The sequence below is a fragment of the Phalacrocorax aristotelis genome, chromosome 3, assembly GCF_949628215.1.
Source record: "Phalacrocorax aristotelis chromosome 3, bGulAri2.1, whole genome shotgun sequence".
Taxonomy (NCBI): Eukaryota; Metazoa; Chordata; class Aves; order Suliformes; family Phalacrocoracidae; genus Phalacrocorax; species Phalacrocorax aristotelis.
Genome location: NC_134278.1, coordinates 79,352,828 through 79,373,087, shown reverse-complemented (window position 1 = coordinate 79,373,087; position 20,260 = coordinate 79,352,828). Strand labels below are relative to the sequence as shown.

Genomic DNA, 20,260 nt, shown 5'->3' with positions numbered 1-20,260 from the left:
GAATTTGGCAATACCACCATGCCAGAGCTGTTCTTAGGGGCAATGTATCAAAGGACCTGCCTTGAAGTAAGAAGTGGATAGAAGAGGGGGAACAGGAAATTTTGCTAATGATATCCAGTTGTTCAGGTAAAGATGAGCATCCTCTGAAAAACAGGGCCTTTACAGTGCTCTGAATATTGAGCAAAAAATGCCAAGTAAAACCAAAGGGGATAAATGTAAAGTGATGTGCATGGGGGAAGTTGTCCCAGCTTTATTTGATCAGCAAAGGCCTCTGAACTGACCACCAGCTCTCAGGAGGATAGTGTGGAGCTTATGACAAGCCATTCAAAGGAAACCACAGCTCCAGAAAGCAAATCTGGCTCCAGGAATAACTGGGGACAGAGCAGGGAATGAAGCTGAGCATTTACACGGTTGTGAAAATCCACTACATCTTGAACACAGCATGCAGTCTGAGTCCCATCCCCTCAACCCCTTCTTACAGCATGCAGTTGGGAATGTTAAAGCTCAGATGAGTCTGAAAAAAAACTGCACAAATTCACAGAAAAGCCTCCCAAGACCCATTAAATACGTGGCTGTCCTGGACAGGAGCTCTTCCTCTGGCACCTGCGGGTGCAGGGGAAGCATTTGCAGTTTGTTATTAGCAGCTCCAAAGCCATTACACACCCTTGCCAGAAGCTCTACCATCAGCACAGTCTGTTATGATGCCAAATGCCTAAAAACTGAAAATCACACCAAAAGGAAAAAGGGACATAGCCTGCACAAAGCACTTTGATGCTACGGCAATCATTTGCATTAGTAGCTTTTTTTGTGTGGTTGCTGTAGTCAGTCCATGGTGAACTGCCGGCACCAGATTTGGTGACCAGCTGTTGTGCCCAGCTCAGCAGTGGCCACAAAAGCATTAAAGCAAACTCCACGAGCATCAAACACTTGCAAATAAAGTCAGCTTCAAGGGAGAAAAATTTAACTTCTGCCCAGTTTAAAGGTGCTGCCTGGGGGAAGGTAGCAGGAAACAGATCACTGCAAATAGTTGTGTTTCTAGGAAAGCTGTTTCTGGACACGATTATTAGACATGGATTGACCCTTGAAGTGATTCAAAGCCTGAGGCTGATGTTTGCATTTGCTGCTTTCTCTTCCTGTAATGAACCAGGTTCCAGACAATTTTGTAACCCAGGGTTTGTCTAAAGACTATCCCCCTCAATATTAGTAGCGCTGTTTTGTTTCATGAGAGCTTTAAAAACTGGCAAAGGTAGGTAGGCAGTGGAAAACATGAAGCAACATGCCAAGCACTCACTGCAAGGCCGGTGATTTTGTACTAAAAACCAAATCACAAGGATCAAAATAGTAACATGAAGCTTTAATGGGGTCAAAAGATTTCTGCCTTTGCTCTGATATGCTGAAGAGGGAAGACCTAAACTATACAGTGAACATCTCCAATAAAGGGCTAAATTTTCATGGATGATCAAGTAGTAGTTTCTTCTAAGAGATCACAAAAGGCTGCAGTTTCTTCAATGTTCTGCAAACACAGAGCAGATCAAGCTGACATAAGCTTACGTCTTACTGCAAGCCAGACTCATGCATCATTTTCCCCACAAGTGCTGTGAAAAATCAGACTGAAACCACAGTGAAACCTTTGAACGAGCATCACATTTTGAGAGCCCTCTCCATCTCTAAGCAAACTGGCTCTGGTTCAGCTTCGCACTTTTATCGGGAAGCTGCCCCTTCAACAACACTTTCCCCCACTGCTATACAGTAGAGACATTGCTGGCTGTTACAATTTCCATCATACCAGGTTGAAAGCTGTCCAGTTCCATCACAAGTAAACATTTTTCAGGAATATGGTTCCTTGCCCATTTTAAGAGGTTTTTTCCCCCATTTCTGGCATTGGCAGAAATTAAAAGGCCATTAAGAGGGGACATTCTTGTGAAGAATATGTAAGGAAGTAAACTTGCACTTTGCACAAAGGCTGTTTGCACACAAGTGTAAAGAAGAGCTAGAGAGGCATAATTTTCACATCAGGGCAATCAAGGATGAAAATAAAGTGCTCCTGAGAGATCATGCACACATACACATTACAGACATACGATACATACATGCAGTGCTGATATGTAAAGAAATAAGGATCCCACCCATACCAACATCCCACTCAAATCCACCTGCCCACAAAGTACCAGGATAATTAAAACACATCTCTAAGCTGGCAACTTGTTGGCACTGTCTTCTCCTATCATAAAGTTAGCAGTTAAGTCATTATTCATCTTGACTTAGTTTGATGCTTGTACCTAGGCCAAAAACCCTAAACAAGGCTATTTTCAAATGTTAAGTCCAGTAGCTTGGTACGTCTTTTTCTTCCCCATACTGTGGGAAATGGCATAAGCTCTAACCAGCTTGTGAAAAACAACAAAATACATTTGTAATGTTTCCAGATTCTGGTTTTAAGCATCTATTACTAAGCTTCCAAGATAGTCAGTCTGAGCACCAAGTGCTCAGAGCGGGGTGGAGAACCCTCAGCGTACTCTCACCCATCTTTAACACACCTTTTCAATGGCAGCATCCCGATACATCCTCCACTGCGGCCTTTTCTTGCCTAAATTCAACCCTTCCGCTGCTGTGACATTGCTGCAGGGATATTTTCCATCTCTGGTCAGTAAACTATTTCTTCACCTTTGGGCTTACCCAAATTTGCAGACACTCATTCACTTGGGATCAAAGCTTTTGCTCCGATTGCTCTAGACCACCATCACCCAAGCTGAAAACACTGTGCTTCAGCGGGGCAAAATACTATCTAGATGTTTAGAAAGATCAGCCTGGCTCTGTATATTAGACAGTGCTTTCAAGCAGTATAAGATATTTTGTTACAAGGGGGTGCTTTCTCACACCACAGGCCCAGAAATCCCCCTGATCGGCTATGCAACCTGGGGTATTTCAACAGCTGTCCTCAGCAGATGCTTCCTGAGGTTGCCTGGAGTCTCAAAAAGGATGTAAAATATTTGTAGTAATTCCCTGAACAAACCCAAGAGGCTTCCTTGAAGCAGAGTCCTCAGCTCTGTTGACTTGTGTTTTTAAAAGGTAATATAAATTCTACTTACACTGGTTTGTTTTGATGTTGAAAATTGGTCTCCATAGACATGGTTGAAATCATGCCCTGAAGCGCTGAGGCTGGAGCCAACAACCACACAGACTTTCGCCAGTACAGATCTGAGGAGGTTTTAAAGGTGTAAATGCCATCCCACCCGCTGCAGCGGGACTGGGAGAGTGCAGGGGAAACCAGGCAGGGACAGGGTGCCCCATTGCAGAGGAAAAAGCCACAGCTGTGGCCACCCAGACACTGGGTAAAATCTGTGGTGTTCCCCTCATGTCACCCTGCAACACAAAGCCCCATCCCACTGCTCACACATTTCCTTCACCAGGCATAGGCAAGGGGGCAAAAAGCTCTAGAGAGCCCACGGGAAGCCTAAAAAAATATTTTTATTTTCAAAACCCTCATTGCCCTGCAGAAGCTCCCTCAAAGGCTGACAAGCAGCTAGGACCGTGGTGGTGCTTGCCAAGCAGAAAGAGCAATAAAAAGAAATGAGGGTAAGACAAACAGGGGGAATATATGGAGAAATGACAAGTAGAGGGTTTTATATGGAAATTTATATCGAGGGTAACATTCCTGTCTAACACAAACGTTTTAATACTTCCGGATGCAAGCCTCAAGCCAAAAATCCAATGAGGTCTGTTGTTACGATAGTGTTTAAGTTCAGGGATGCTGAACGTTTTGCAAGAGCTACAGGTTTTCTCAGAGCCAAAAACCATCCAGAACAACAACAAAAAAAGCTTTTAATTCTCCCCCATAACCCCACCACGCTGTCCCAGCATGAAATAATCACAAAGCAGAACTGAGTCCTGAGGCACCAAACCGCCCAAGTTGATTTGAACATTGGGATGCACAGACCACTGCAAAACCCGCCCGCCCCATCCCGACTGGAAGGGGGGAAAGAGAAAAAAGGCAGAATATTACCTATTTTTGAGAAAACATTATTATACGCTGTTTTATTCCCCCTTCCAGCTCCAAAACTGCTTCTGCTGCCTGCCTCCACCACCCTGGGGATGGTGCCGCAGCCTTCCCTACCACCGCAAAGCCCAGGCAGAAAGCAGCCATCGAGGATTTCCCTGAAAGGCTGGCTCAGTTTCGAACAAAGCACAGGATTACTCCGCCGAGGGCGATATCAGGCTGAGATCAAACCAGGAGACACATTCCCCAGGTCAGCCATGCAGCAAGCGTGAGCTCACACGAGTGATAAACTGTTCAGAACAACTTGTCCCAGAGAGCTGCTGCTCCTCCACTACTGCCAAGGCCCATTTCTGCTTGGTTTATGCACTATGCCAATTCCTCCCATATAAGATTAAGCTGCCTTGAGGCAATTTCAACTTATACATCTGATATTTTGAGCATTTTCTATGCTCTGCAGCTCAGGAGCCGGCACAGCCCATGTACTGCCACTTCCCCTTTTCACCTCGTGTCACCCTTGCAGAGGCATGCATTCCCATTAAGTGCTCACACACCTTTTCTGGGACTTTGAAACATCAAAAGGATAATTCAAGGAACTAACATTTCGCTGAAGAGCAGAACTGAGCCATCAGTGCCATGTAGCTCAACTCTGCAGGGGCATCAACCCGATAGCAAAGTGCATAGGACCTATTTGCTTAGATACGTCCATCATACTGAATAATAGCTTCCCCTTCTGAGACTGTTCCAGGTTTGTTAAATCCTATTAGTTTATCACAAGTACCAGTAACATATTCTAGAAACAAATAAATGAGTTTTTAAGCCCAAAAGCTTAGTTTCAAGACCATCCTGGGCAGCCCCAACTTAGAAAGGCAGATACCAAATTAAAAAAAAATAATAATCTAAAAAGTCTCCAAATTCCTTATTTGTTTACTTATCCAACTACACATGAATAATTTCAGTCTAGCACAGGCCTGTTTGGGTGCCAGATCTTGTTTGCAAGTCTGCTCTGTGAAAGGCAATTGTACAGTTGAACTTGGATGCTATGCAAGTATCAGCTGGCTATTAGCATTAATTGCTACACATTTTTTAAAAAAATTAGATTAAATATAAAGCTCAATGACTGCGGTTGTTGCTGGTTACTACTGTGAGGAACACAGTTACGAGTACACAACTGGTTGGACTCAAATTATAAATACAATTAAAATGCTGCATTTACCTAGCCAGAACAGTAACTTTTATTTTATGGAGATGTGTTTTTCTGCATTAAATCCAATTTCTGTACACTTCTGTGTTCACCAACAAGATGGATAGATCTAAAAGGACACTGGTGTGCAGAGCAACCACGATCATTGTGATTCACCTTAAAACAAAAAAATTTTGCAGGTGCATCTCCAAAGCCATTGGTTAAACCATCCAGATGAAACAGAATTGTTTAACAAAGGAAGTTATAAACAAGACTATGGAAAAGCAGGGGAGGAAAGAAACTTCCCGAGGATTTGGCATTATTCTTATTAGTGATGGCTGCATTCATTTTGCCTCATTTCCAATGTAGTCAGAGATTCAAATAAAACTTGAACACCATCTGTTTGCCATGATCCAGGGACAATAAAGATTGGAGACCAGAAATCATCAAGTTGGCAACAGTTATACAAACGGATTGTATAGGCAAAAATCTATGTATCAGACCAGGTCTGGGATCCGCGAGAAAGGCTGCTGTCTACCCATAACACAGAAAGTTTTCCTCTAAATGCAAAAACATTTATAACTGAATCAGCACTGGATTGGTGGGAATAATATATTTTCAAGAAAAAATTTACAATAAATTTTTGCAACTGTAATCAGTTCCTCCATGAAGAGAATCTTTGATCAGGTGTGTGGACCAGCAAGGCAGAGCACTGGCTTTACAGCAACTGGTGAGGAATAGTTAGCAAAACATTTGCCTGTCAACCCCGACTATAACTATACAGATCAGTATACTCACTATCTCCAGTGTCTTTATCATGAAATAAGAGAGTGCTTCTCTTTGCATTTACGAAGCTCTCAGAAATCAAGACACCTGCTGAAGATTTTTAGAAGGTTGGCAAAAACAGGAACATTAAAACTCCATACTCAGGAACTCCACTTAAGTAAATCAGCTGAATAAAATACCCAATAAAAGCACAAAAATCTAAAGCAAACTTCATTGTGATAACTGAGTTTAAGGCTGCTATATGGCAAAGCTCATAACAAATCACAGCTGAAGCTTTCCTCCGCAGTATTATTTACGGCAGGTTTCACTCCACTTATCTCAGACAATACGAACAAGATGCACATTTTCATTTAGTATGGGGAAATCTGTGGGCAACAGGTGGGCTGAGGAAGTGTAACTCAATTTGGAGGCACAGTTACAGTGCATGTGCACTAATACTTCATTTTCCTTCTCACAAACATTTGTGCTCCTAATTTTGTAACCAAGATTTGCACATTTCCCTGAGTGAGAATAAATCCATGCAAGCCTTTGCTCTGACATTTGTTCAGCATTGAGACCAAACTCTATCCCAGCCAAAATCAGCACAGCCAGGCGCACAGGGTGTCCCATCCCATCCTTCTGCCATCGGAAACACATGTCAGGGGACACACAGGTGGGCTCCCACCAGCCCCTGGCCCACCTCAGGCGTTTCAGGACGGCAGCACATGTCCTGCCAAGCTACAAGGGTGAGGCTAGGAGATGCCATCACCAGCTGCCTGGTCACAGAAGAGAAATCCCCTCCAAGAAGCATTAACCACCACCCGCCCAGTAAAAGGCAGTGCTGAACAGACATCCCAAATTGTCACAAATGCACCTTTAGCAGTATTTTAGTGCAATCCTCAAAAGCATATTCCCCTCTGCATGTAAGCAAGGCACAGGAGCCACTGGTGTTCAGAGCCAGCCCTGGCCAGGGATCCCACTGTGGAGGCCAACAATTCCCAAACCTTGCAGAGTTGGCCAAGAAATTAGATTTTATTCCAGCTCAGCCACTCAGGGTGAGAGGCTCACAACCTCAGAGATGCTTTAAAACTTTCCCAGGGTCAAAAAAATCAGCCCTAGCCTCAAAATTTTGTGGCATGGCAAGTCAAACTCCTTTACAGAGCAAAGCAGGAAGAGAGGATTTTCTTTGCATCATTTTATCTGCACAGCCTCCTTAGAGGCTGTGTGTTTGCTGGTGCCCATCAGCGTGTTGCACTGTACCACTGTTATATGTGGAAGTTGCTGTGCAAGTACAGCTGACCATGCACTACTGCCAGGCAGGCGTCTGCAGAAAGTAAAACAGCTCAAAAAAAAAAGAAAAAAAAGAGAGATGAAACTCATGCAACTAAGGTTTTAGAAAATGCTGGTTACAGTGCATTTAAGAAACATTTTGAATCAATGCAATTAAAACCTCTAACACACACATACCCACAACAAGATTACAGAGGTAACCTGGACTTTTTTACATTTCCTTTTGCACACCTGGCCACAAAACCCAAAGCTCCCAGCATCTCTTCTGCAGGAAAGCTCACATGCCCGCATGGATGATGTGAGTGGGTTGCGGTAACAGCCAGGCTATAAATGACACAATCAGGAGATGGGTCTACATGGCATGAGCTTTTGATAAAGCAGGACAAAGTTTTTATTAGCATACTTTTACAACTACTCCTCTCAAAAGTAGAAGTATCCGACCAAAGCAGGTTCAGGAAGAACATACAAGAGATTTCTACATGATAGCTTGTTTGTCAATCATGGCAGGGGAAGAATTGCATCTGTTTGAGGATTTTGCAAGTAGAAACTACCCAACAAACATTTGGAAGTGGAAAATAGGTGTAACCCTAAAGGAGGGGGGAAAAAATCACTGAGAGAAGATTAAGTAAACAAGAGTACATAGCTGACATGACACACTGGATATTGCTACCCTGAGTTTGTGTGTTTATAGAGCCTGTACACCCACAATCGTTTTAAGATCTTGAAAACAGCAGTAACAATTAAAAATAATTTAATAATAGGTGGGGGGTTTTTTTCAGAATTGGGGTGTAACCTCTGAAGCCAAAGGCAGAGGGTTAGAGTATCACCTGTCCTGGGAATTATCTGCTGAGAGTTGTTGATAAAGATCAGTCCAGTGACACAGAGTTAAAAATCAGAGTGTACCACGGAGAAGCTCCTGGTTTTCCTTTAGATGCTTTTCACACCCACTGTACAAAGAGTTACAAATAACTTAAAAAGTTAAATTTGGGGGGTTGGGATGTTCTTTGGACAGGGTGATGCCAGAAAAAAAGCTCAAGGCCAAACACATATTACAAAGTTAAATGAGATACATCAAAGGTTGAAGTTGAATCACTGAACTGATATCAGCTATAGAGCGAATGCCTGTCACCCTGAGTGAAAGTATTCCCCTTCCTCCACTACTTTGACTTCTGCAGCTGCTGTTACTCTATTAAATATTTTATACATTTTCTTCTACACATTTCAGGTACCAAAACACTGTTGACTATGCCTAGTTTTACATGGCAGAAACCCTTATGACTATTAACATATACCACTATTCTCTTACTACTTTTACTAATAATGCTGGCATTTTTCAAGCTAGTTGCAACTTGTGTCAGCAACTGTACAAATTAAACACCACATACCTAATTCCTTTGCTAACCTTTCTTTCAACAACACAGCAACGTGCTAGTATAACTACAGTAAGTGTTGATGGGATTTATAACTGGGTCCTGACCATAAATCATATTTTTATCAGCCTTAGAAACTTTTTATTGCTTTTTTCATCCTTCATGTTACAGGAATATGAGCTATCTCCTTTGAACAGGAGTATGTATTATCAAGGTGTAAGTCTTATTACATCCCCCAAAAGAACACAGGTTTTGTTCTTTCTCCTAAGCAAAGAAATTTGATGTAAACTTTTAGGGATTCCAACAAGTCATTTGAAGAAAGACGTTTATTTTGGGTCTATCATATTTGTGTTCATTGTAAAATTTGAAAGCTCCATACAAAGGGCTTGACCCAGCCCTGCCAAAATCAGTGACATGTGTCACAGCAAGAGGATGGAGCCAACGCTCTGGAAACAGATGAAGGACATGGCACAGGTTGACAAACTGCTCGATCATTAGCTCTTAATTTAAGCTTAGACCCCTTTTACAAAGCAAGTGAGTGAGAACAGCAAATAAACCCATATCAGTCACCACATCCACACAGTTCCCAACTCCTATTTATAGTTTTACTTTGAAATCAGAGAGAAAAATGCAAATCATCATGCCAAGGGGGAAGAGGGGGAATGGATACAATCCATAGGACTGTAAGCTTTAAGGCTGCTGCCTTATTTCAACAGTGCCATCCACCACACCCACAGCACTGCTGCAAGTTCAGATTCTGTCAACATCCAAATTTTTACAATATTTCAAAGACATTTCCCTTGCGTTTCATAGACAGCAAAAATTAAAAGGATTCAATACCTAAGAAGTTTTAATTATTGGCAAGTTGTAGGCAAGCAAGCATCTCCTGTCTTTCCCCCACTCCTGATTTTTACATTGCATCCTCCTGTCCTTCTCAGAGAGTCCTTTTCAGAGCATTTCTGTATGGCACCATCAGCAGCTTTGAGGCTTCTAGAGCTCTGCTCTGGGTTAGAGCAGCCCTATTAATCACTGTCTTGTCTTTTTATTCTCTTACTTGAAAATGCTTTTTAAAATTAAAACACCAGGTTATAAGAAAGCACATCCAATGTGAAAGCCTAAGTCATCATTAAAAAGATATTTCAAAATGTCACATCCACAGCTAAAAAATCATAGCTAGATTTTCAAAGGATTTGAAAAGTTCTAAATTTACCTTTTTGATTGTTTTCATGCCATCACTTGACACAACACAGATGAATCGCACTCCACCTTCGAATCGCTCATCTTCACCTCATGCTCCATCACCAACTTGAGCCATGCCATCAATCCTTATCGCTGCCTTCCTCCTTATCATCTTGCATAATTACCACCTCTCTTACTCATCCATTTGGTGCGTTAATCCCCAACACAAAGCCTTTCACATTGTCTCGTACCAACAGTCCCACAAGGTGTTCTAGGACAGAGACAGACCCCAAATCCGCAGCCACACTCCCAAGCAGAGCAGTGGCCAAAGGGATTTTAATGACCCAAAGGCATCCTTGCATGACAGCAAGAAACAGCTTAAGACAGTTCATGTTTCTCCCTAACAGAAATAGGAAAGCAGTAAAGGAAATACATCAGGCCTTGAGGTTATAATTTCTTTAAAATTTGTCAAAGACTTACGGCAATAGCAAGTACAGTTCCACTAGCTTATGGGATACCACACAGGAAAATCCCAGACAATAACTGGTTTTGGTTTTTAAAATGCATGTAAAATATCTTTATCTTACTTTACACACATTTTCTTTGCATTACATGCTGGATGAGACAGTTATTTACCCATCAAACAAGGATCTTTCCTTCATTTTAGAAACAACCTTCCCAAAAGGATGCACAGTTTTTAGCCCTGAGCGAGTAATTCAGGGCCTCAGGTAGCTGAGACCTAATTGTATTCCTTATTAAGATAGGAATTATTATAAAATTATGATAAAATTATAATGCACTACCTCATAGGTTGGTACCGAGAGGGGCCCCATGCAATGCTCAGCACTCAGATGGAATTTTGGGGGAGAGGTTGTCCGAGTACAAGCCATTTTAACTTGGGCACCCAAAAACGAAATTGACAGTAAACGAGCACACACATCTGGAAGCTTTGTGCATTACATATGATATTCACTTACATTTCATTTTAAACTAACTGAAAATACAGGTCACAAAAGTAATTTGTTGTGTTAGGAGTGGTGCTACTTAAGTTTTGAAAAGAGGGATCTAAAACCTATCCCATACAGGCAGAGTGCTTTTGCATTTATTTTTGTTAAACTCCGGCTGTTTTGTTAAGAACACAGCATTGAATGCTAGGAGTTCACAAAAATGCCTGAACAGGTTTAAAATCACACCTCTAGGTCCTCCTTTTTGAACCATGGACTTAGTGGCTCTTCAGCTACTCTTCACTCCTGTTGCACACAAAGGAAAGAGCACCATCGCTTGTAGAATTCATAAAATTTACCATTTGTGTAGATTTTCCCCTTCACTTCAAACAAAAAAAATATTTTTGAGCCACTCATTCATCCCTGCAAGTTCAATATTGCTCATATTTTGTATGATCGCACTGAAGAGGAAAGCTAGGGATTTATCCTGAGGATTACAGAGCTATGAAGTAATATGTAATGAAAACCAAACTGTTGCTTTCTATTATTCCACAAATATTCAGTCTATCTTCTGAAGTTTCCAAGGAAGCTGTGGAGGAGTTGCGTGGGCAGAAGCTGCACTCTGCGGGCATCGCCTAAAACAGCTGGAACCCAGCTCAGACTGCAACAGGAAAAGCATTTCACTTGGTCAGCTAACCAGTGCCATCATATGGCAGAAGGTTAAATAGAGAAAGACACACAAAATAACTCATTTTAGGGTCTTCTGCTGTCCAGGGAGCTTGCTGCAAATGTGGACAGCATAGTCTCAATTTCTTCACTACAGAAATGTCAGGGCATGATAAGACCCCACCCTCAGGGGTCTTCCAAAAAGACTCCAGCAAAGGTATGTAGCACAACGGATCATCTCCGAGATGAAAATGTGATGTTTCACACTGCTCTGGAGGAAACACACTGGTATCCGGTGAACTGTTCAAAATCAGTAACTCTCACTGTAGTTGCCCATCCCTCTGGTTTTCTAGAGAGGCCAAAAATGATTAAGGGACACATCTTAAAGAAAAAGAAACTGTTGTCAGAAGAAGAAACTTTTAACGCCTTTCACTGAGCTCTGCAAGGCATCATCTCAGCCAAGATTTAGGATAACAAGAGAAGGCGACTTCCAAACTTTAACAATGGCACCAACCAAGACCTACAGGGTCATGGCTGCACTGCTTTGGTAGATGCTCTATTCCTGCTTGGTGGGATTTCTTTAATAAGAGGCTCAACATTTTTCCTCCAACCTCACCAACTGCTGCCTTAGCTAAAGGGGACCACTTTCCCACACTCACACCTAGTGGTACTTGCCCAGCTTTACAAATTACTCCATTTACAAATTTCCCCCACTTTACAACATTCCTCCTTTTTCTAACCCAAGAGTCCTCATTTGTAACAACACAACAAATGAGGAACAAGCATTTCAGGTCCATCTACTCATTCTTTTTCTCTGTCCAATCCCATGAGCATCCCCTAGCTCCCCATCACGAGCCTCAGCCCCAGCTTGATACCCACCTCCAAAGCATATTTACGATTTCAAAAAGGGCATTTACTTCAAAGACGCTATATGAATATACTTAAAAGAAATGTTTGCAGAATCTCAAATGCTACACCAAACAGGCCTATGTATGTACTCTTGTCAGTAAATACACATGTTGTGATTACATTTTATCCATCACTTAAAAGCTAAGCACAAATACCTTCTACATCTACATCTCTTCTGTACATCTAGGTTTTGTTATTTAACTAAAGTAAACTCCATTCAATTCTTATCAAGCCCTCCTCAACTTTACTCAAAATAGCCATCTCCAAGCTTACCCTGCTCATGCAGAGATCACCCACCTTCCTCCACACTAAACCACAGGCTGAGGCAACCAGCAGAGCACAGGAGTGGTACCCCACGCAGTACTAAGCATTAGGGGACTGTAACGTGAAAAAAAACAGGACCCCATACAGTAACACCACCTGTCCCTAACACTGACCAGAAATATTTCTGTTTCCAGGGGAGCTGGTGAAAGAGAAAGCAGCTCAACAGAAAGTGGCATAAGACGTGATGGTGACTCCTTTGAAAGGACAGACTTTGTTCCAGGGAGTATTTTCCTTTAAGCAGGGGATGGAAATATTCATTAACCTGGACTTAAAGCATCAGATTCATTGAATTGAGGTGGCTTCAACTGCCAAAGGACCCAAATCCACAATTGCCAGAAACATGAGAGCTCCACTTCAGTAATTGCCCAAGGACATTAAAGTTTCTGGAAAGAAGAATTACAAACCACACCTTTATTTCCAAGAAATATAGAGTGTTTTCTATCAGCATGTACAACAATTTCTATTAGCAGCAGACAGGTATTCCCCATCATCCCGCAGAACTGCTCTTGTGATCTCACATTAACATGTTTTAGCCAAAGTCTATGTGCAACTACAAAGTCCCTGTAGCTGAGCACAGAAGTTTTCAACAGAGACCCTCAGTTTTAAAGGCCGCTCCCACCCTACGCACCTGCTCAGCCCATTTTTAACCCGCCAGAAGACTGCAAAAAAACCCTAGCTGTCCAAATTTTTTTGCATAAAGCATATCTTAAAGCTGTCTTGTTGGCTGAACATCATATCCCATACACCAGCAGGATACCTTGGTTGAAAACAGGTTGCTGAACAAGAAAGTCTTTTATTCCCAACTTAATACAATAGATAGTACAAAGGAGAGCCTAGGTAAACATGAAAGAGTTGCATTCCACTTGTTCAAGTAAGAAACCTGTCTTTTCTTTGTTGTTTTGTCCATTTTGGTTTTTTAGCACTACTAGGAAAAAAAGTAGCAACAGTTTTCCTGAAGTCTTCCACTAACTTTAGATTTTACATTAAGAAAAAAATGATAACTCAAATATCTTGGAAATTTATTACTTAAAAAAAAGTATGAGAGACTGTATGTGTCTATTACATGTGGCTATGATAGACTACATGCAAATATATAGGCTATATATACACACATGGTTTGATTACTGCCATATCCAAATAGCTTTCCTGGAGAAAAGGGAAAAAAAATTCTTTGACAGTCATTCAGTCCTCTGCCTCGCTTACACGTCATAGGGTCCTCAGAACCTATTCACAAGTCCAAGGGGCCAGATGGGATCCACCCGAGGATACTGAGGGAGCTGGCAGAGGAGCTCACCAAGCCATTCTCCATCATTTATCAGCAGTCCTGATCAACCAGGGAGGTAGGTCCCAGACGACTGGAAACTAGCAAATGTGATGCCCCTCTACAAGAAGGGTCAGAAGGAGGATTTGGGGAACTACAGGCCTGTCAGCCTGACCTCGGTGCTGGGAAAGGTCACGGAGCAGATCATCTTGAATACCATTACACGGCACTGCCTCACACCTCCTTCCTACTCAGGTTGCAGAGCAGCACGCAGCCTCACAGGTACCTAGGAGAAGGAAGTGGCACTGGTACTGCCCTGAAATAGGACAAGACACAGGCGCCCAGCAGGGTAACACAAGCTAGGAGTCAGAGGGGTGTGGCTGGGTAGTTTGTTTAATGCAATCAGCCACCCTTCTTACTTCTGCTCCAAAATCCCTCATTCAAATAAAAGATTACATCCACCTACAGTGGAGGTTTGATTACTAAGCTCATCCAAATTAGTTTTCTGGAGAAAACAGGGAAATCTACTCAAGTAATCATTACATCTAATGCAAACTAAGGAAATCTAGCAGCATCTGAAAGCTATCACAAGAGATACAGCACGGAATTAAAATAGAGCTAAATGTGATAAGAATGGGGGGAAAGGGGAAGAAGATGAAGTAAAAGAGAAAGGAAGTTGCTTTAAAATCTCTATTTCAGTGTATACTCCTAAGGCTTCTTTAGAAAGTTAGAATGAGAGCTATCTACCTTACTAAAACAAGCTTATCAGTTCAAAAAAAGTTACTTGCTCAGGTGTGGTAAACAAACAGGCTCCTAGGGTTACTTATTGCTGGCCCCAGTTAGATTTTGTAAACATTCTCTATAGCCTGTAATGAAATCAGCATATTGGGGTGTCCTATCTGGGTATGGTGATAGGGCTAAAGCACTACTGGAAAACTTTACTGGAACAGTAACAGGTACAATTTTTTACCAGTGTTATCCTTATCTGCACTAATGGTAAAATAAGGGGAAATAGATCACTATTGGGGTATTTTTTTTATTTTAAGGTAAGTGCTATCTTTTTTGTTACCTATGAGTTGCTTTTGTGTAGCCAGGTTTATGCAATGGGTTTCACTTTAAAAAAAATTAAAACACAATAATAAGTGTATATAACTTCATGCCATAACTATTTAAGGAGGTCAGTTTAATCTTACAGTATAAAGTAGTATATAAACTTAAGCCCAGGAAAAAGCTGGGCCATAAGAAGCTGCCCAGTGGAAGAGCGCATGCAAAATGGTAGCTGTCTCTTCCCACAGAAGTTGATTGGATGCTTACCGTTCATTTAAAATATGCATACATCACTCTTTTATAAGGGTTGCCTTTTTTTTTCCCTTCTAAAAATGCTTTGCTCTCTAACAGGGAGGCAGCACTTTAAATGAGATATTTATTTAGCTGCAGGATGGGGAGTGGACTGTGGATAGAATTGGGCGATCAGCTACAGATGTATCCTGGCCAAAATAAATAAGTGCCTTAAGACTGAGCAGATCATAACTAATTCCCCCAGGCAACTTGGGAAACTTTAATGTGGATGAGTTTTCGGCTGCTATCCCACAAGTTGCACCAGCACACCCGGTGAGCTGGAGAGACTGGGGCATAGATGTACAGGCCAAAGGGGAGCTGCTTAAGCTGCTGCTGAAAGAAATGCCTACTTCTAATAACTACCATGGGATAAGTATCAGTAAGACTTACACAGCATAAGAAGATGGAATAACATCATTACAGATATTAAACATCTTGCTTGATTTCTATGTGGCAGAGGCTGCTAGAAAAGGCTCAAAAACTACTGCTGGTCTCCTGTAAGCTTGGCTAATGTTCCAAAGCATAATAAAACCATTGAAGTCAAGCAGATATATTTACTCAGTGCTTTCCACAGGCACTTGTACATACACATCCAAGCTGTTTGGGTGTTTCAAAGTGCAGAAAGCACCTGGCAAATTCAGCATTTTTCTTAATGCAGCTCCTCTGAGTAAAAGTCTCCCAGGAGAGACTCATAGGCTTTGTATGATTTAGGAGATTTTTGAAACGGTTATAGCAGAGCTTTCTAAAGAAGCAATGTAATATTCTTTAAGAAATTTGCACTTGTACATTATCATGGAGGTTAAACTTTCAAATGCAGCAAAGAAATCTCTGCTCTGAAATCCCATTTTACAAAAAAGAGGTACTAAGGATGGACTCTAAAACCTCTTGGCAGGCTCAAGCCTTTTATGCTAAACAGCTGCAGGTATCCACACTGGTCTTGATTTTTTTTTGTTGTTATTGTTTGTTCTAGGGTTGCTTTGGGTTTGTTGTGGGTTTTTTTTTTTAATTTCCAACTGATTCTTCTTGCTTTCAAACAGAATAACTTTGCCAGCTAAGCACAAAGCCATAGCCCGCAGAAGCAGAACATGTACCATGGGTGTCCTTCTGAGCGGAGCAAGAAATAGGGTAAACAGTGGCAGTCACAGCTACTGAGACTGAAACATAGGCCAAGGGGCTGGTGGTGGTTGGGGGAGCTGTTCTGGGAGGGACATGCCTCATATTGCAGCATGATGGGAACAACCTCCCCCGCAGAAAGAGATTTTGACCTCCAGTCCCCCTCTCTGTGGGGTTTACTATGAGGGTAGCCTGGCTAATGCAGCCTCAAGGCTACTGAGGGAGAAAAGCCTGCTTGGGTGATCTCTGATTCCTGGGTGGAGAAACATTTCAGGAGAGGTTTTAGTCCTAGATATTGTTCCAAGGAGAATGCATACAAATATTAATTAGCATTTTCAGCGTGACTTTAGGACTTGGGATGGATGCATTTTCAATAAAATAGCAAAGAGAAATCTATCTCCGCATGTGCTGTCACCAGAGCTGAGATTAGCCCTTATTTATGATTGCTGAACATCTGTGGGTAGGGCGTTCACAGCAGAGGTTCCTTGGCTCTGGAGCTTGTTTTTTCTCTTGATGAGGAGTTCAAATGTGCTGGTCTTCAGACCATGGTGCATAGACTATCTATTTGCCACATTTGGTCTTGTTTTAGGAAGAAAATAATGAGAAATAGTCAGGAAAGTGTGATCTGCCCAGGTGAGGCCTAAATAAGAGTATTTGTAGAGGTTAATTATAGAAAGCAATCCCATCATATGGCATCCTACATGTGGAGTGCGGTGTTGTATAGTATGAAAAGATCAAGTGTCTGTGTTAAACAGGACTGTAAAAACACCTTTGGGGTATTTTTTGCCTACTGAAATGTTGGTGGGTGGTTCATGGGCCATAGTTTTGAAGTTCCAGTGCAAAACAGGTTTATTCCTAGTTTACTGGCATCTGCTGTGCATAAGTGGAAGTTTGGAAGAAAAACATGTCTCTTATCCTAATTCCAAACTAGATGGGGGAAATGTGAATGTAAATTAAAGTGATGTGTGTTCTGGGATGGTGTTTGTTATTTTTATGTCATTAAACTAAATATGAATCTGGGTGGAAAAAAATACCAGAGGGAAAAAATAATGAAGAGAGAAATGAAGTGCATATCTTGCTGAATAAATTAATAATATTTTTGCTTTTTCATGAGGTTAGACATGAATTTTCTTAGCTGCCTAGTATCTTGAACTAAATCTGAGTTCGTGTATCCTTGTTCTGGTACAGCAGTATGGCCATAACATGTTAGCCCATCACAGTTATGAAGCGCATGCACTTAAGCCTTCTCATTTTGGTGAGTGTGGAAAAAGCTATCTAATAATTTTGGTTTAAGTCACAAGATCTATTTTCAATGCTCACTGCTGTTTGTGAACTCTTTAACTCTTCTAATGGAAAGAAATGGAAAAAAAAACAAGGTTAATAATGATTTTCAAAATCATCTAAAAAATATTTTTTTATGTTTATTCTGGACTTTTTTACAACCATACATAATCTCAGCTATAGAATTCATTCTCTGGTACAAGGAATGTGGATGAATGGCTTTTTTTAAAGTTAAAGCATATATTTTGCATGGCTGCTTCTCAAGAGCTTAAAAGTTATGGCAGTTCTCTAAGATCTCAGAAAAATGTCAGAACAGTTATGACTGTGTAATATTGCTGATGACAGAAGTCAGGAGGACAGAATGTCATGGTTTCTTTTATACTGAAATTATTGAGACGAAGTGTCATACATTTGGGGGTAATGCAAATGTGTTTGTAGTATGCTGGTTACTGTTGACAGCAAAAGCGTTCAAGAACAACACTTCAGACTAATTTTGTGTGGTTTTGCCCTTTGTGGTGAATGGACAGTTCCCGTTAGAAAGAGCTTCACTCCTAGATCACTTGTAAGTCATTCTTACATATTCCTCTACACCTTTGTTATGCTTCTTTCTAAATTCTGCAGTGTCAGTCTGTTCAACCTCAATGTACATATATCACTTTGTGTTCATTCTCCCTGAAATGCTACCTTCTTGTCTCTTCTTTGCTTGTCACTTGTATCATGTAATTCTCTGCTTGAAGTATGTTGGCTTCCCCAATTGAAATTAAGCTTTAAAAACCCTAAGTAACCACCTACTGTGCTTAACAGAAGACAAGACTTGTGTTGCTCGTTTCTCTTGTGTTATATGAATGCTTCTGATCACTCCTTTGCCACTCTGTGAAATCAAATACATTTTTATAACAGTACAGAGCTTTGACCAGTTATTTGCAATGAGCTAGAGAATAGCAATTTTAATGAGCAATAATGACAAAAAAATCTTTCCAAAAAATCCTCTGTTTGTCAGCAGCAAAGCAAATGTGAATTCAGGCAAACATGGTGAATATTCTTACTTTGCCAGCTAATACATTTTTGTACCAAATAAAACTATACCAATGAATTCTGATTCTGGATAAAGTTAATGGTCCTTTTGCCCAGCCCAAATCCTAAGTTTCTGGATCACCCATCTAATTTTTCTCTTCTGTGTCTTGCCAGAAAGATAAGAAACATGTTGGCACAGAAGAAAAACTATTATTTGAACTGTTATCCCAGCCAATGAATCTGTTCTCTATAAACACGACTTTAACAGAAAAATCCATGTAGTAAACAGAAAAGATTAGTAAACAAGCAATATCAAAATAGCATTAGAATCAAACTAGTAATAAATGGCATGAGGTTTTTTTATTACATAGCCACCAAATTTAAAGTCTTAGCTCCAGATGACAGACGAGTTTAAGATCATGTGATGGTTTCTATTAATTTAATACTGCATGGATCTTACTGTTGGGGTGGTCAGACCTTCAGGATCACATTACTGTTCATTCATGCTCATGGATATAAATACTGGTAAATTACTAATCACTTTTGCATTACACGACTGAGCAACAATCAGTGTGAGGAATAATTAATATATGAGCAAAACCACTGTCCTGTAAGCATAACATTCTGTTGCACTCTGACCATGTAACAGCACAACAAATATTTTAGCTGGCAAGCTTTTGTGATAGCAATAACAAGTGTTGTAACCCTCTTCTTGCATTTTTAAGCTAGGAATGTAAAAATATTTTGCAAAGAGTATTAAGGAACACTATTTTTGCCTTACCAAGAAAAGTGAGGAATGGTGTGGTGGAGTGACCCCTACAGTTACATGAGATGAGCGTGACTTTGAAGTTTGGTGTGAGTCTCCAGACACTGCCATGCTCCAATCGCCAGGCCCTGCTACAGGATCTACAGTTAATACAGCTGTAAGATTAATTAGTAAAAAGATTCAGGGGGTTTAATTACAATTCTTTATTTTGAAATGGGGGAAAGGGGTGGTTGTGGGTGTATTATAGCTTTGAAACCAAGAGGCACAGAGCAAGGTCTCTTTGGCAAAAAAATTCTAAATATATGCTTTTTTTTTTCCTTTCAAGTGTGAGCTTAAGTGGGGGCTGACTCATTCAGCCATGTTTCTAAAGGACGGGGTCTGAATTTTTGACAGACTGTGTAACATGTAATAATTTTTCCACACCAGGCCTTGCAGCTGCTGTCGCCCAGCAGGGATACCAGGCCGAAGGTGGTGGCCGCTGACCCTCGGGCAGCCCAACAAGGCTTCGCAGGCGTGAAGGTGCCACGAAGACTCCTGAGATGCCAACGGCGGGAGGGAGGGAGGGAGGCAGGCAGGAGTCCTCTCCCTCAGTCTTCCCCCGCTTGGGCTGGTGGCCCCCAAATTTTAGTCTGAGCCGGCTGTAAAGCCGCCTTGTATCCAGGGGCCGCCTGGATACAAAAAGGTAGCTTTTTCTGCCACTTTTTACCTTAGACAGCTCAGGGGGGCCCGGAGGCACCGCGTTCGCGCGCTCTCCGCGCCTTGACCCTCCTCGGCCGCCGTGGCCGGCGGGGCTCCGCCAGGGGGCGCAGGGCCTCGCGGAATCGAAACTAACCCGCCGGTACGAGAGCCAATCTACTTCGAGCTTA

The 20,260-nt window shown here is 41.5% G+C and overlaps 1 long non-coding RNA gene across 9 annotated transcripts in view; it reads right to left on the bottom strand.

Moving 5' to 3' along the window:
• LOC142054924 (uncharacterized) overlaps positions 1–20,202 on the bottom strand; it is a 174,540-nt gene extending 154,338 nt beyond the window's left edge. For 7 of the 9 annotated variants that reach the window (XR_012659723.1, XR_012659716.1, XR_012659720.1 and 4 more), the window contains exons 1-3: positions 20,101–20,202; positions 19,410–19,549; positions 18,407–18,485 (exon numbers count right to left, since the gene is read on the bottom strand). This is a non-coding gene — a long non-coding RNA (uncharacterized LOC142054924). The remainder of the gene's footprint in view (positions 1–18,406; positions 18,486–19,409; positions 19,550–20,100) is intronic. The other 2 variants (XR_012659719.1, XR_012659722.1) reach the window with 2 other exon arrangements.
• Between the last annotated feature and the right edge of the window lie 58 nt (positions 20,203–20,260).